This window comes from Triticum aestivum, chromosome 1B, assembly GCF_018294505.1.
Source record: "Triticum aestivum cultivar Chinese Spring chromosome 1B, IWGSC CS RefSeq v2.1, whole genome shotgun sequence".
Classification (NCBI taxonomy): Eukaryota; Viridiplantae; Streptophyta; class Magnoliopsida; order Poales; family Poaceae; genus Triticum; species Triticum aestivum.
Window position 1 is genome coordinate 137,805,792 of NC_057795.1, and position 15,734 is coordinate 137,821,525.

The window sequence follows — 15,734 nt, forward strand, 5'->3', positions numbered from 1 at the left end:
ATTTTGAGTATATGCTCACTGATAGAACTATTCTCCTCCATTTTGCAGCTGTAGAACTTATTGGAGACTTCATATCTCTCAATCCGGGCATTTGCTTGAAATATTAACTTCAACTCCTAGAACATCTCATATGCTCCATGACATTCAAAATGTCGTTGAAGTCCCGGTTCTAGGCCATAAAGCATGGCACACTGAACTATCGAGTAGTCATCAGCTTTGCTCTGCCAGATGTTCATAACATCTGGCGTTGCTCCTGCAGTGGGTTTGGCACCTAGTGGTGCTTCCAGGACGTAATTCTTCTGTGCAGCAATGAGGATAATCCTCAAGTTACGGACCCAGTCAGTGTAGTTGCTACCATCATCTTTCAACTTAGCTTTCTCTAGGAACGCATTAAAATTCAACGGAAGAACAACACGGGCCTTCTATCTACAACAACATAGACATACAAAATACTATCACGTACTAAGTTCATGATAAATTAAAGTTCAACTAATCATATTACTTAAGAACTCCCACTTAGATAGACATCCCTCCAATCATCTAAGTGATCACATGATCCAAATCAACTAAACCATGTCCGATCATGTCAGTGTACTAAAGTAGGGGTACCTTAGTACCCCGAACATGTGCACGGGCAGTCGCAGCACCCCACGGCAAGGCTTGCCGGGCGTCCGCCAACACCCTCCGTCATCTCCATTTACTACCATTCAAGAACAAAGTATTAACTACGACAACAAGGCCCCGGCAAGAGGCACTTGCCGGGAAGAACAAGGCCCCGGCAAGAGGAGCTTGCCGGGAAGGCCAACAAAGGCATGTCAAGAGACTTGCCGCGACGCGCCGCGCGTCCCGGCAAGGCCCTGGCAAGAGAAGCTTGCCGGGAAGGACAAGTCCCCGGCAAGAGGAGCTTGCCGGGAAGGCTAACCAAGGCGCTTGCCGCGGCGGAGCCACCACTCTGCACCCACGCTCCAGCTCACCCGACGACGTGTCGCCACAGGATCATTCCTGGTGCACGTGGCGTGTAGCTGTGCAGCCTAGCGGTGCAAGGTGGCGAGCGAAGGTGACTAGGAGGCCATCGTGGCGATCGGTGGCGCTCCTAACGGTCGTTTCCTGCACTATTGGAGCGACCGGACGGGCATTAAATGCTCTTGTCCCCTGCCGTCAGAGTTAGGTAGGGGGCACTGTAGATAGTGGTTGTACCAACCCGCGTTTTTACCTTTCTACCCCTCTCTCTATGCTGCCACCTGTCGGTGACCCCTTTAGCCTATAAAAAGGAGGCCCATGCGCACGTAAAAGGGGTTCGGTCGTTTCGGAGAGCTCCGAAGCTGGGTAAAAATCTCCCCCGCGCGTTCGACCTCGATCTGCTCTTTGCACCTCTCTCTGCTCCCTGCCGGACCAGAAAGGGGCCCCCTGCCCCATAGGTGCTCGTGCCCTCCAGCCCCCACGACATCTTTGGCGCGCCAGGTAGGGGGCGTCAAGGTCGTGCGAACCTGATCCGGTCTCCACGCGCACTACATCGACATCTTCATCAACATGCCACCGAAGAAGAAGCCTTCGGAGGTGGCCGCTCTGTCTACGTCGATTCCACCGCCACCGCCGGAGCAAACGGGCGGTGGAGTAGACGCTGGCGGAGGAGCGGGCGCCGACGGTGGGACTCACGTCGTCACCAGGTCCAAGGACAAGGCCCCGCAAGCTTCAGCGTCTGTACATCCCCCGCACCCCTCCAAGGAGGGGCAAGATCGACAACGCCACGGTGCTCCTAGCACCGTACTCGCGTTGGAGCAAGGCCAAGCTGGTGGATCTCGGGGCGTTCAAGACCAGCGTGCACGCCAGCATGGTGGCACGAGTGAGGTGCGTTCGCCTGGACGGGGTACTGCTCCTTCCAACCCAATTGAGAGTCCGAGCATATCCCGTTCCTCGCGCCGCTCGTCGCCGCCGCCACCAAAGACTCCATAGGAAGCGCTGGCCCAAGCCCAGCTGCTTCTAGACTACCCTCCAGCGCCACACAAGATTGACGACTGGAGGAGACCATTCAGAGCCTCATCGGCTTCGCCAATGGCGACAAACCACGGCAACCGAGCGCATCGAAGCCCCGGCAAGACGCCCGGGCGCAAGCCCACGCCGACAAGATTGGTGGGGGTGCCACTACTGTGCACTCCCCGCCAAGAAGGCCAAGATCGCCGACTCGCCGGGCCAACCTCGACGCCGACTCCACTGCATCATCGGACCAGCGAGCTCGCCGCGATCAACGCCAAGTTCTCCAAGAACGACGGCACGAAGACGCTCGCACTCGCATCGAGCGTCAGAGAGAAGCACGACGTCAGTCTGACCAGCGCGCTGGGCCCGCTGTCGATATGCATGCGCCAGGGGAACCAGGCGACTTGCCGTACGCGGTAGGTTGCCCTGCGTTCACTTGTGAGCTGCGGCAGGTCCAGTGGCCCAGTACCAAGAACTTCAAACCAGACGTACCCGAGAAGTACGATGGCAGGATTCATTCGTCGGAGTTCCTCAGCGTCTACACCATAGCGGTGCAGGCTGCCGGGGGGCGCGACGAGAAGATCCTCGCCAACTACTTCCCGCTGGTGCTCAAGCCCAACGTCAGATCTTGGCTCATGCACTTGCCGGCAAGAGTAGCTCTGATGCCCACTCTGGCAAGCGCACCTCTTCGGAGTGCTACGCTACCGTCGAGGACACACCATCGAGCTCCACCGGCAAGTGCAAGAAGGCAAAGGCAGCTTCACCAAAGACCAAGTTCGGCAAGCATAGCTCTGATGCCCACTCCGGCAAGCGCGCCTCTTCGGAGTGCTGCGATGCCGTCGAGGACGCACCATCGAGCTCCACCGGCAAGTAGAGCACAGTCGTTTTTAAATCCCTATGTTATATTCCTTGAACGACCGTGCCTTGTATGGAAAACCTGTGCGCGAAGGGACCGGCTCGTGGCCAAGTTGCGCCCTTGATTTGTTTCGAGTCCGCTCAACAATAAAAGCGCGTTGTAACTAGCCCCGACAAGGTTTCTTGCCGGAGGCAACACCGCCAGCGGGCTGCTGATGTTCCGCACTCAGCAAGTGTGTTTGCACCGGCAAGTTCCCTAAAAGCATAAGGGTAAAAACATAAAAGGGATGGAATCAAGTAAAGGAGATAACATAGTAATTGGCGTCGTTCAAAGAAGCGCAGCCTTGTCGGGACACAGACGACAGCAAAGCTAAGTTGCCCAAGTTTGAGCACAGAGCACAGTCAGTTTCAAATTTTTAAGGTTATGTTCCTTGAACGGCCGTGCCTTGTATGGAAAACTTGTGTGCGGAGGAACCGGCTCGTGGCTAAGTTGCGCCCTTACTTTGTTTCGAGTCCGCTCAACAAATGAAAGTGCGCTGCGACTAGCCCGACAAGGTTTCTTGCCGGAAGTAACACCGCCAGCGGGCTGCTGATGTTCCGCACTCAGCAAGTGTGTTTGCACCGTCAAGTTCCCTAAAAGCGTAAGGGTAAAAACATACAAGTGGTGGAATCAAGTAAAGGAGATAACATAGCAAGCATTGCCCAGAATGAAGTTATATTACAAAAGTAACTTATAGCGGCACTGACAAATTTGTTTTCATAACTGAGATAATAGCAGAAGGGCGCACCGGCACCTAGGCCCCAGCAAGCCAATGTTGCTGGGGGCTGCAAGTACCAAGATACATCCACGGCAAGCCAGAGTTGCCGGGGGCTACGATGTCAGATAAGTCTTTCGTCCCTCATCATGCATCCTCTTATGGACTGGGGGATGTGAAACCGCGTTTTTTTCCGAAAACTATCGTGCCTTGTATGGAGAACCTGTGCGCGGAGGAGCCGACTCGGGGCTAAGTTGCACCCTTGATTTGTTTCGAGTCTGCTCAACAATACAAGCATGGTGCAACTGGCCCCGACAAGGTTTCTTGCCGGAGGCAACACCGCCAGCGGGCTGCTGATGTTCCGCACTCAGCAAGTGTGCTTGCGCCGGCAAGTTCCCTAAAAGCGTAAGGTAAAGACATACAAGGGGTGCGACAGAGTAAAGGATACAACCCGGCAAGCATCCCTTTTTCATTAAAAAAACATCCCACTTGGGTATAGTCCATAGAGGATGAAAAACATGAAAGAGAGGATTACAAGTTTTAAATACGGCTAAGGCCCGAAGGCTTACAAACTAAAAAGATCAGATGACCGTAATCCCTTTCCTGTCCCTCTCTTCAGGAGATAGGTCAAGGAGGCCCCGGCAAGAGAAGCTTGCCGAGAAGGGCAAAAGGGGCGCCTAGGCGAGCTACGGGTACCAGAAGACACCAAGAGAACATCCCGGGGGCCGTCCGAAGGCTAGACGGTGATGGCGGAGCCGGAAGCAGAGCCCGAAGACGGGGCGGCAGGACGTCAGCATGCTGTCGAGGGCACTACACCCTCGTACTCCGACTTGACGGCCCTGCCGCCAACCCTCTTCCTCTTCCGCAGCCTCCCTACGCCGGCCGCCCAACGAGACGACCCCGGGGAGTTCAAGGAGCCGGCGACGCGGATGATGGGGTCGCCGGTGACGCGCGAAGCGGCGCCCGACACCTAGTCGGACTCGCCATCCCGCCGCCCGCTACCCTCGTCGTCGCTGTCGCTCCCCTCCTCGTCACTCTCGCTCGAGGAAGAGCCTTCGCTGTCGGAGGAGCTGTCCACGCAGCACCTCGCCCGAGTGCCGGAGTCCCCGAAGACCTTGACGGAGAGAAGGTCACCCTCCATTAACTTAAAATGGAGGGTAAACCCCGCCGTCAAGCTGTGGATACGGGCGAACGTCTTCCACCCACGATCAAGATACATCACATTAGGGGCTGGGAATACAACGCTAACTCGCGTGCCGCTGATTCCACAGCCTCTCATGTGCAACCTCAGTGTTTTGGGCGGGTCCAACTCCATCGCGTTCGCAAACGGAGCTGGAAGCTGGAGGCGACGATGACGTGCCCGGCGCAGCTTGACGAAGAACTCGCAAGGGTCGTCCCCGGTATGAACCGCCGTGAGGAGAGGAACCGCCGGCGTAGGCGGAGATGGCGCGCCGCCCCGTCCGCCTCTTCCCCGAGCGCTCCGACCTCGTCCTCGACCTCGTCCACGACCTCGCCCCCTCCCTCTTCCCCTTGTGGCTGGCTCTGCCACCACAGGCGCGGGATAGGGAGAGGTGCGCTGTCTGGTGGCGACCCTCGCCGCCACCGATGAAGAACCAGGGTTCCCTTTCTCCATGGCGAATGTGAGAAAGGGGAGCAGAAGCTGAAGAAGGAGAGGAGATGGGAGAGTGCGGGCTGCTGCGCTCCCCTCTCGCCCTTCTTAAAGGAGCGAGGTGGGGGCTCGGCCGCCCCGCTCAGCCAATCAAGGCACGGGAATCGCAATGGCCCGGTTTCCCACTCCCACCGTCCGTGACCCCAAGCGCATGGGAGCCGCGTGGCGGGGATGCAGAACTGAGGCGACGGATGAGGTGACCTCGCCCCGCCCTGTGATCACGGGGGGGTGGGCGCCTCGAAAATCGCGCACGCCACCCACATCTCCCATGACGCCGCAATTGACGCGTGCCGTTATGGGAGAACACGGTGGATACGGAATGGATTTGGTTTGACCTAGGCCGCGCGTGCCCATGCCCTGTTTTGGGCCTGGCCCAACAGCGCTCGGCACCGTGTATGACCCAGGCCCGGGGGCTCCTGTCGGTGTACTAAAGTAGGGTACCTTAGTACCCCGAACTTGTGCACGAGCAGTCGCAGCACCCCGCGGCAAGGCTTGCCAGGCGTCCGCCAAGACCCTCCGTCATCTCCATTTACTACCATTCAAGAACAAAGTATTAACTACGACAACAAGGCCCCGGCAAGAGGCGCTTGCCGGGAAGAACAAGGCCCCGGCAAGAGGAGCTTGCCGGGAAGGCCAACAAAGGCATGTCAAGAGACTTGCCGCGACGCGCCGTGCGTCCCGGCAAGGCCCTGGCAAGAGAAGCTTGCCGGGAAGGACAAGTCCCCGGCAAGAGGAGCTTGCCGGGAAGGCTAACCAAGGCGCTTGCCGCGGCGGAGCCACCACTCTGCGCCCACGCTCCAGCTCACCCGACGACGTGTCGCCACAGGATCATTCCTGGTGCACGTGGCGTGTAGCTGTGCAGCCTAGCGCTGCGAGGTGGCGAGCGAAGGTGACTAGGAGGCCATCGTGGCGATCGGTGGCGCTCCTAACGGTCATTTCCTGCACTATTGGAGCGACCGGACGGGCATTAAATGCACTTGTCCCCTGCCGTCAGAGTTAGGTAGGGGGCATTGTAGATAGTGGTTGTACCAACCCGCATTTTTACCTTTCTACCCCTCTCTCTACGCTGCCACCTGTCGGTGACCCCTTTAGCCTATAAAAAGGAGGCCCATGCGCACGTAGAAGGGGTTCGGTCGTTTCGACTCATTCAAGACCATAGCATACCCATGCTTTCGAGCAAGAACCAATACAAACACAAAGTAGCAGTAGGAGTTTTATCTCTCCGGAGAGCTCCGAAGCTGGGTAAAAATCTCCCCCGAGCGTTCGACCACGATCTGCTCTTTGCGCCTCCCTCCGCTCCCTGCCGGACTAGAAAGGGGCCCCCTGCCCCATAGGTGCTCGTGCCCTCCAGCCCCCACGACAGATCATCACATGAGATGGAGTAGTTTTCAATGGTAAACATCACTATGTTGATCATATCTACTATAGGATTCACGCTCGACCTTTCGGTCTCAGTGTTCCGAGGCCATATCTGCATATGCTAGGCTCATCAAGTTTAACCCGAGTATTCTACGTGTGCAAAACTAGCTTGCACCCGTTGTATGTGAACGTAGAGCTTATCACACCCGATCATCACCTGGTGTCTCGGCACGACGAAATTTCGCAATGATACATACTCAGGAAGAACACTTGTACCTTGAAATTTAGTGAGAGATCATCTTATAATGCTACCGCCGAACTAAGCAAAATAAGATGCATATATGATAAACATCACATGCAATCAATATAAGTGAGATGATATGGCCATCATCATCTTGTGCCTTTGATCTCCATCTCCAAAGCACTGTCATGATAACCATCGTCACCGGCATGACACCTTGATCTCCATCGTAGCATCGTTATCGTCTCCCAACTATTGCTTCTACGACTATCACTATCGTTTAGTGATAAAGTAAAAACAATTACAGGGTGATTGCATTGCATAAAATAAAGCGATAACCATATGGCTCCCGCCTATTGCCGATAACTCTGTTACAAAACATGATCATCTCATACAATAAAATTTAGCATCATGCCTTCACCATATCACATCACAACATGCCCTGTAAAAATAAGTTAGATGTCCTCTACTTTGTTGTTGCAAGTTTTACGTGGCTACTACGGGCTGAGCAAGAATCGTTCTTACCTATGCATCAAAACCACAACAATTTTTCGTCAAGTGTGTTGTTTTAACCTTCAACAAGGACCGAGCGAAGCCACACTCGATTCAACTAAAGTTGGAGAAACTGACACCCGCCAGCCACCTGTGTGCTAAGCACGTCGGTAGAACCAGTCGCACGTAACCGTACGTGTAATGTCGGTCCGGGCCGCTTCATCCAACAATACCGTCGAATGAAAGTATGACATGCTGGTAAGCAGTATGACTATTATCACCCACAACTCATTTGTGTTCTACTCATGCATATAACATCTACGCAAAGACCTGGCTCTAATACAACTCTTGGGGAACGCAGTAATTTCAAAAAAATTCCTACGCACACGCAAGATCCATATAGGTGATGCATAGAAACGAGAGGGGAGAGTGTTATCCATGCACCCTCGTAGACCGAAAGTGGAAGCAATGACAACACGGTTGATGTAGTCGTACATCTTCACGATCCGACCGATCCTAGTACCGAAAGTACGGCACCTCCGCAATCTGCACACGTTCACCTCGATGACGTCCCACGAACTCTCGATCCAGCTGAGTGTCGAGGGAGAGCTTCGTCAGCATGACGGCGTGATAACGGTGATGATGAATCTACCAGCGCAGGGCTTCGCCTAAGCACTATGATGATATGACCGAGGTGGATTATGGTGGAGGGGGGCACCACACATGGCTAAGACATTGATCAACTTGTGTGTCTATGGGGTGCCCCCCTCCCCCGTATATAAAGGAGTGGAGGAAGCGGAGGGCCGGCCCTCGCTATGGCGCGCCATAGGGGAGTCCTACTCCCACCGGGAGTAGGATTCCCCCCCTCCAAGTAGGAGTAGGAGAGGAAGGAAGGAGGAGAGAGGGAGGAAGAAAGGGGGGTCAGCTAATGAAGCTATGTACCTAGGGTAGGGTCATGGACCTGTCCAAGATACCCTCCACAAGGACATCTCTAGAAGAAACCACCTTCCAATGGACCATGGTATCTTCCACTCGACGGACTCGAAGACACTCGACCATGAAGCCAACCACTCGACTGCTAGGAGATCTAAAGTCACTCTGCACGCAAACGGTCGGTCATTAAGTAGTCTTTGTGGTCATCATAGCACTTTATTTGTGGCGTTACCAGTAACACCCAACCTTAATGTACCTTAAACCGTGCAGAACTGAGGGCCGGAGGAGTCTGGCGAACTCTATATAATCCACCCCCCTCCTCAGTGTAAAGGGTTCGCACCCTTGTAACTCATACTCATCCAGTCGACCGCCTCCGGGCTCCGAGACGTAGGGCTGTTACTTCCTCCGAGAAGGGCTTGAACTCGTAAACATCTTGCGTATACAACTACTCCATAGCTAGGATCTTGCCTCTCCATTCCTACCCCCCTATTCTACTGTCAGACTTAGAACCACGACAGTTGGCGCCCACCGTGGGGCAGGTGTCTTAGCGATTTATTGGAGAAGTTGGGATTTTTCCGATCTCCTTCATCATGGTTTCAGGCGGAGTTTTGGTTGAGGGCTGCGGGATCCATCTCGGCGCGCTCACGTTCATTGCCGACGACTCCGCTTGGCTTCAGGAGGCTCCACTCGACGTTGACGCGCTCCCGGTCCACGGGGCGACGCACTTTTGCGCATGCGTCCGCGGCGTCCTCCTGCGGCATCCATCGACCCAGTATCGGTCGACCCCTGTGTCATCCTCCCTCCCTGTTTCCGGCCGGCGCAAGCGCTCCGGTCGGTCGAGGCTTCAGTGGTGGGTGAGACACGCGGTGGCCCACCAGTCGGCCACTCCCCAAATCACGGCAATCGAGCCCGACGAATCTCTCTACGGCATGTTCGATCTGTCGACTGGCTCCGCAAAGACTGCATCCGAGTGCGACAGCAGTGATCCAGCGGCGGAGGTTCTGATGGTCAATGGACCACGCAGTCCTCCTGGCTTTCCCTGCGCCAACAGAGGCGACGGCGGAGGCGATCCGGCACAGGTTCACGAAGAGTATCAACCCGAGCCCTCACTTCACTGCAGAGGGAAGAACTTCGCCGCCGGAACATGGATGCGTTACACACTCCTATCATTGGAGAAACCCCCGAGGCTCGTGCCTTAGAGGACGCGCGCTTGGCCAACTTGGCTGAGCGCACTCGACTGGAGAACCTCCAGCGAGCACTCGACGAGCGTGCGCGGCAACGGGTTCCAGACTCCAGTTGACGTCAACTCTTTCCACCACCGACTCAGGTATATCGAACTCCGATTCAGAATCTAGCAGCTGCAACCCGTATAGCAGAGTTGATTCAGCCTTCCCAGTTGGAGGCTGGCAGAGGCTTGTTACAGATCAGAGCATTACTTCGGGTAGCAGGAGATCAAAATTCAGTTGTATCATAGTCACGGAATAGGATTCACAGCATATCCGTCGCTGCGAATACAGTCCAATCGGCCCATAGCCCAAGATCGCCCCCGAGGCGTGAGGAATGTGGAGACCGACGTGATCAGTACAAGAACCATGAGCAGTATGATCACCGACTTGATCGCAATGATCGACGTCAAGTGCCCACCCCTCCCCCAAGGGGTGGATCATACGCTCCTCGACAGCAGGATGACAGACGTCAGCACAGTGTTGGGCGAAGGATTCCAGTCGACCCCAGGGAACAAGGCTTTAATGCGAGATCCATTATCGTTCAAGGTTTGGTCGACAAGAACAGAGCTCACCGAGAAGGTCATGATAGAGATGTGCCCACCAGCAACAGAGTTCACGTCTCAGGACCAGAGTGTTTCAGCAGAGCCATCAGGGCCGCGGTGATTCCTCCGAACTTTAGGTTGGCGACTGGAGTCAGTAAGTTCACTAGTGAGTCCAAGCCCGATACTTGGCTTGAGGAGTACCGAGTGGCTGTTCAGATTGGTGGCAGCAATGATGAGGTGGCCATGAAACACCTGCCTCTTATGTTTGAGGGTTCGGCCAGAGCATGGTTGAATCAGTTAGCACCCAGCAGCATTTACACTTGGGAAGATCTTGCCCGAGTGTTTGTCAGAACATTTGAAGGAACTTGCAAGAGACCAGCAGGGTTGACAGAGCTACAATCTTGTGTGCGGAAGTTGAATGAAACTCTGAGGTATTACATCCAGAGATGGATCACGTTGCATCACACGGTAGAGAATGTATCTGATCACCAGGCAGTCTGTGCCTTCAAGGAAGGCGTTAAGTACAGAGAGATAAACCTAAAATTCGGTCGAACTAGAGACATGTCTCTGAGTCGAATGATGGAGATTGCCACCAAGTATGCCAATGGTGAAGAAGAGGATCGGCTCTGGAGTGGCAAGCACAAGTCAGCCGCCCACGAAACCGGAGGAGGGAACTCCAGTCGGAAGCAAAAGCGGAAAGCCGAGCCAGCTGCTCCTGGAGAAGCCTTGGCCGTGACTCAAGGAAAGTTTAAAGGGAAGCCCAAAGGGTCTTGGAACCCTAAGAAGGTGAAGTACAAGGAAGGGAATGACGTGATGGATTTGCCGTGCCACATCCACACGAAGAAAGATGAGGAGGGTAAATTCATTTACCCGAAACATACCACTCGACAGTGTCGGCTCTTGATCCAGCAATTCCAGGGGAAACAGCCCAAAGATAAGGAAAAGGAGTCGGACAAAGTTGAAGACAAAGAAGATAGTGATGATGGATATCCCCAGGTCAATTCCACCCTGATGATTTTTGCTGATGTTGAAAGCAAAAGTCGATTGAAAGTTATCAACCGAGAAGTGAATATGGTTGCTCCAGCGACACCCAGTTATCTAAAATGGTCTCAGACTGCCATCACATTCGACTAGTCCGATCATCCGACGCACATAGCCACCCCTGGGAGGCAAGCTTTGGTGGTCGACCCAGTCGTCGAAGGCACTCGACTGACTAAAGTTTTGATGGATGGTGGCAGTGGCCTGAATATATTGTATGCAGAGACGTTGAAAGGGATGGGCATTCCGATGTCCAGACTCAGTACCAGCAACATGAGTTTCCATGGAGTCATTCCTGGAAAGAAGGCTGAGTCACTCGGCCAAATTGCTCTTGATGTGGTTTTCGGTGATTCCAAGAATTACCGCAAAGAAAAGTTGACGTTTGAAGTTGTGGATTTCCAGAGTGCTTATCACGCTATTTTGGGCAGGCCAGCTTATGCACGTTTCATGGCTCGACCATGTTATGTGTATCTCAAATTGAAGATGCCTGGTCCCAAAGGTGTGATCACTATTGCTGGCAAACGGAAGAAGGCGGAAGAGTGCTTTCAGAAAGGCTCAAAGATCGCTGATGCTTAGATGGTAGTGGTAGAACTGCAGGAATACCAGAAAACTGCAGATCCGAGTGATTTGTTGCGAGCCAAGAAGCCTGCTACGGAATCAGCGTTTCAGTCGTCCGGTGAGACAAAGCCGATTCACATTCACCCGACCGACCCCAGTGCTGCTCCGACTCATATCTCAACAGCACTCGACTCCAAATAGGAAGAAGTGCTCATCCAGTTCCTCCTTGAGAACTGGGACATCTTCACATGGAAGCCTTCTGACATGTCGGGTGTTCCCAGGGGGCTGGCTGAGCACCGTCTACGAGTCAACTCAAAAGTGAAACCTTTCAAGGAACATCTTTGACGGTCCGCCGTCCAGAAGAGAAAGGCCATTGGCGAGGAGGTGGCTTGGCTCTTAGTAGCAGAGTTTATCCGAGAGATTTACCACTCCGAGTGGCTCGCCAATGTTGTCATGGTCCCCAAGAAGGACAAGTCACTTCGCATGTGCATTGACTTCAAACATATCAATCGGGCCTGCCCGAAAGATCATTTTCCTCTCCCCCGCATCGACCAAATAATCGACTCGACTGCGGGATGTGAGCGCCTGTCTTTTTTAGACGCCTATTCCGGTTACCATCAGATCCGTCTGTATGGACCCGACGAGATCAAAACAGCTTTCATCACTCCATTCGGGTGCTTCTGTTATGTCACCATGCCATTCGGCCTCAAGAATGCCGGAGCCACGTTCATGAGGATGATTCAGAAGTGTTTGCTCACTCAAATCAGTCGGAATGTGGAAGCATACATGGATGATATTGTGGTCAAATCACGGAAGGGTTCCGACCTGCTGACTGACCTTGCTGAAACATTTGCCAACCTCAGGAGGTATGATATCAAGCTTAATCCATCAAAGTGCACATTCAGAGTTCCTGGCGGAAAGTTACTCGGTTTTCTCGTTTCCGAACGAGGAATCGACGCCAACCCAGAAAAAGTTGGTACTATACTCCGAATGAAATGCCCTGTGCGTGTGCATGATGTCCAGAAGCTTACTGGATGCTTGGCCGCTTTAAGTCGATTCATCTCTCGTCTCGGTGAAAAGGCATTGCCTCTTTACCGACTGATGAAGAAGTCAGACAAGTTTGAGTGGACTCCCGAAGCTGATGCAACATTTGCAGAGCTAAAAGCCCTGCTCTCCACCCAGCCGGTGCTTGCTGCCCCAATCAGCAAAGAGCCTTTGCTGCTTTACATTGCAGCCACAGGACAAGTCGTCAGTACAGTACTTATGGTCGAGCGGGAAGAAGGAAAAGCCTTTAAAGTTCAGCGCCCAGTATATTATCTTTCTGAAGTTTTGACCCCATCAAAGCAAAGATACCCTCATTATCAGAAGCTTGTATATGGGATTTATATGACCACGAAGAAGGTTGCTCATTACTTCTCTCACCATTCCATTACAGTCTTCAGTGACGCCCCATTGTCAGAGATTCTGCACAACAGAGATGCAACTGGTCAAGTGGCAAAATGGGCGATTGAACTCCTTCCCCTTGATATCAAGTTTGAGGCAAAGAAAGCCATCAAGTCCCAAGCAGTAGCAGATTTCATCGCCGAGTGGATTGAACAGCAACTGCCGACTCAAGTTCACTCGGAGCACTGGACCATGTTCTTTGATGGTTCTAAGATGCTGAATGGTTCCGGTGCTGGGGTAGTGTTGGTTTCCCCTCGAGGAGATAAGCTCAGATATGTGCTCCAGATCCACTTTGATTCCTCCAATAACGAAGTAGAATGCGAAGCACTTTTGTATGGTTGCATATGGCCATTTCACTCGGCGTCCGTCGCCTTATGGTTTATGGCGACTTGGATTTGGTGGTTAATCAGGTGATGAAGGAGTGGGACATTAGAAGTCCAGCCATGACTGGTTACTGCAATGCAGTGAGAAAGCTAGAGAAGAAATTTGAGGGGTTAGAGCTCCATCATATACCCCGACTGAAAAATCAAGCGGCTGATGATTTGGAAAAAATAGGTTCCAAGAGAGAAGCCATTCCCAGTAATGTGTTTTTGGAGCACATCCACACACCATCAGTTCAAGAGGATCCTTTCACCGAAGAAGCCCCGCAGCCAAAATGTGTCACGGATCCGACTGAAGTTGAGGTCCCAGCTGTGGTCGACCTGATCATGGAAGTTTTGGTCATCACTCCCGACTGGATAGTGCCGTACATCGCGTATATCCTAAGGAAAGAGCTCCCGGAGAATGAAGAAGAGGCTCGACAGATCGTCCGCCGATCCAAGGCCTTTATTGTGATCAAGGGACAGTTGTACACGGAAAGCGCGACTGGAGTCAGCCGGAAATGTATAACACCAGAAGAAGGTCAGATAATTCTTGACGATATCCACTCGGGGACCTGTGGTCATCATGCGTCCTCTCGGACCATTGTGGCTAAAGCATACCGAGCGGGATTTTACTGGCCAAGAGCAAATGAAATGGCAAAGGAAATAGTCGACAAGTGTGAAGGATGTCAGTTCTATTCCAATATGTCACACAAACCAGCCTCAACCTTGAAGACCATTCCACTCGTATGGCCCTTCCGCTGTTTGGGGATTGGATATGGTTGGACCACTGAGAACTGGCAGGAGCGGCTTCACCCATGTACTGGTGGCAGTCGACAAGTTCACTAAGTGGATTGAAGCTAAGCCTATCAAGAATCTTGATGCTGACACTGCTATCAGCTTCATCAGAGAGTTGATATTCAGATATGGAGTTCCGCACAGCATCATCACTGATAATGGGTCAAACTTCGATTCCGACGAATTCAGAGCCTTTTGCGCCTCTCAAGGCACACGAGTCGACTATGCTTCAGTCGCTCACCCCCAGTCGAATGGACAAGCAGAACGAGCCAACGGTCTAATTCTCAAAGGACTGAAACCCCGATTGATGCGTGACCTCAAGCACGCAGCAGGCACATGGGTCGACGAACTTCCATCAGTTCTTCGGGGATTAAGGACCACCCCTAATCGGTCGATTGGAAGAACTCCATTCTTTCTGGTCTATGGAGCTGAAGCAGTTCTGCCGAGTGACCTGCTTCACAATGCACCCCGAGTCGAGCTCTACATTGAAGATGAAGCATAACAAGCCCGGTAGGACGCAGTTGACCTTCTAAAATAAGAAAGAGAGATGGCCATGATCTGATCGACTATCTATCAGCAGGACTTGCGTCGATTCCATGCCAGAAACGTGAAGAGTCGAGCCTTCCAAGAAGGAGATTTGGTCCTCCGAGTGGATCAGCAGAAACCACACAAGCTTGCTCCCACTTGGGAAGGCCCCTTCATCGTTACCAAAGTTCTCCACAATGGAGTGTACCATCTTTACAACGTCGATCGCCAGATTGATGAGCCATGAGCCTGGAATGCGGAGCTGCTCCGCCCCTTTTATACTTAAGTACTCACTCGGATGAGATGTAATAAAAGTACCTCTGTAGGTTGTTTATCAAAGACAAGAGTGTTATAATTTTCCCAGTGATTGTTGTTACTTTTGTTTACGTGAGAAATCCCCCAGTGGGTGGCTTAGCTGCGAATCCGTTTCGCCTAAGTTGGTAAAAAAATCCCTACCGAGTGGTGAGCCAGCCTCCCACTCGGGGGCTTAGCTGCGAATCCGTTTCGCCTAAGTACTTGAAAATCCTACCGAGTGGCGAGCCAGTCTCCCACTCGGGGGCTTAGCTGCAGTCCAAGTACTCGCCTAAGTTTAAAAAATCCTACCGAGTGGTGAGCCAGTCTCCCACTCGGAGGCTTAGCTGCAGTCCAGTACTCGCCTAAGTATTTAAAAATCCTACCGAGTGGTGAGCCAGCCTCCCACTCAGGGGGCTTAGCTGCAGTCCTAGTACTCGCCTAAGTTTAAAAAATCCTACCGAGTGGAGAGCAATCCTCCCACTCGAGGGCTTAGCTGCAGTCCAGTACTCGACCAAGTATTTGAAAATCCTACCGAGTGGAGAGCAATCCTCCCACTTGGAGGCTTAGCTGCAGTCCAAGTACTAGCCTAAGTTTAAAAAATCCTTCCGAGTGGAGAGCAATCCTCCCACTCGGGGGCTTAGCTGCAGTCCTGTACTCGCCTAACTATTTGAAA